Here is a 2,474-nt window from a genome sequence, read left to right on the forward strand (position 1 = left end):
TATGGAAGCAGGTGTAATGCTGCAGATTGTGTTAAACGGTTAATTCTCCACAGTAAAAGTTTGGATATTTAAAATAGTTATGATGACAGTTTAATATCAAGCCCAAAGGTATAGCAAGCAGCTTTAATTGGCCTTGTGCCTTTAAATTCCTAGAAATTTAAGTACAAAGTATTTAGGGCTAACCTGGCTACTGTCTAGTTGAAAAAATGCATTAGTGCCAAAGATACTGTCATCCTATAGTGCCATAGGTAGTGCTACTACTGCCTATAGCCTATAACCTATAGGCTATAGGTAGCAGTAGCTATACGTAGCTAAAGGCGGTTACAGAAGCTATAGGTAGCAGTAGCAATCCCATAAATGTACAATAAAGCGAAACATGGGGTGTCCCTAAAAAATATTTATAAAATTTGGGATAGATGGGAGAAAATACATCCAAATGCTAATCAGATCAGAGAAACAGAGAAACAGAGACATACATCCAATACATCCAGATCAGAGAAACTGGTGTTCCAGTCGGAAATCCATTAAAAGGAGCATTTCCATGCCTGACCGCTACCGATGGCGGTTGCAGCACATACCGTGACAGCACACCATCTTAAACCTAGACTTTCGGTGGCACCGATTGGTTAAAGGCAAAACCCAGCAAAACCTAGACCCCTCATCCTCACAAAGCCAAAAAACTTTAATAAAAGATTATTTTTTCGAAATTTGTTAGGGAATTTATAAGGCCGCTTCTGGTGTGTGAGTAACGTGCTACAGTAGTAGACGAAGTGTTAAGGAACTGCGCTTAAATATGGCTGTTATTTAAAGTATATAACCAAATACACATAACTAAGTACAATAATACTTAATATTGCCCAAATTGTAGCCCATTACATCAGCGTACCGTATTGCTTTACGAATCCGGTTTATCGCACGTCTGTTCCTTCTGTTTCAGAACAGCGGAAAACCTGCACCCAGAAAGCAGCTTACCGTTGAGTTTAAAGTTACGGTTATAAGCTCCTACGTTATTACGTACAACCACTTTTCGCAGATATTACAACTGTAATCTTTATGGAAAAATAGACTGGCGACGGTGTCCGACGCGCAGATGCCGTACGAGTAAAACCGTTACCGTACCGACATCGTTAACTATACCAGCCGCTAGAAAAGTTAACGATGTCGGTGCGGTACCGGTTTTATTCGTACGGCATCTGCGCTACCGTATTACACAATAACTAAGATTGCCGCACTTATTACACTGGTCGAATCAACATTACGTAAGAATCCACGATGCCTGGTTAATAGTCATAATGTTTAAGTAGGGAAAAAAGGCTGCAGCAACCACCTGGCACCTGGTAGTGTATTCTAAGTATGCGCCGGATTTTTTAACCCTGTTGTTTCTTTAAAATAATTGCGCGATATAACGTTCCCCGGAAATAAGTCTCGCCGTTCTGTAATTTTCCGGCATTTCCAAATCGACTGTAAAGCGGCACAATAGACGTTTAACTCCGCGCGGTAATATAGGAAGGAAGCGAAGGAAGCTCAAGAAATGTGTCTCACTGTGGTCTCAACAATCCAGGAAAGAGACAAGTCATCGCTGCGCTGTGGTCTTTGCCTTGTGGCGCAACAAACAACTCTTTCTCACCCACCAGGTTTATCTCTCCGGTGGGGAACTCTTGCGGGAGTTTTACGGAATATTTCACTTGCACCAGCCATGCTAAAATTATGCATGTAACGCATAAACAGTGTGGCGCGGCGCGTCGTGGTATGGAGCTTAGCATAACCCACGAATTTGTATTTTTCGCTGTACCGATAGGTCCGATACGCAGAAAATTATGAGACAGGATTGTATTTTCCGCTGTAAATGCCTAGTACTTGAAGTTGGGTACCACGTAAGCCAACAGGAAGTAGGTCAGAAACGTTCATTTCTGCTCAGGTGGCTTCCGCTCGGAATTATCGCAACATTTCCAATAAAATTCCGCATCCAGGCATCAGTGCCCGGTCTCATCCAAGTGGTAAATTAAAAACTGCTTCTGTTAGAACAGTCCAGGCCACATTGATTCGAGCGCGTCCCATGATCAGCCGGCTTAATGCAGACTTACGACTTACGTCCATCGTTAGCGCAAGATTATATAATTATGGTGGCGATGGTTATCCGGTAAACAACTGGAAGGGTGTCCAGATTATTCTTAATCACCTGAAGCGTAAAATGTCCCAATGTTCGACAGATTATTTCCATCCAACTGCAAACGCTGATACAAGTACAACAAAATTGCTCAATAGCTACTGTAGCCGCTTGACGAACTTGCACCACAGAGTCTGGTGTACGAAAAAGTTACACACGCTGCTCGCTGTTCTTCTTAACGTGTGCGATGCCCGACAAGGGGAAAGGCAACGGCCGGATCTAAAAGTGGTGGAAGTTTGTCTAGCGGTAACAGTAATATAGCAGGTCAAGGTGTTGCAGTCTTGTTTAACCCGGCAATGCCCGAGGT

Source organism: Paramacrobiotus metropolitanus, unplaced genomic scaffold, assembly GCF_019649055.1.
Source record: "Paramacrobiotus metropolitanus isolate TYO unplaced genomic scaffold, Prichtersi_v1.0 Parri_scaffold0000257, whole genome shotgun sequence".
In the NCBI taxonomy this organism is placed as follows: Eukaryota; Metazoa; Tardigrada; class Eutardigrada; order Parachela; family Macrobiotidae; genus Paramacrobiotus; species Paramacrobiotus metropolitanus.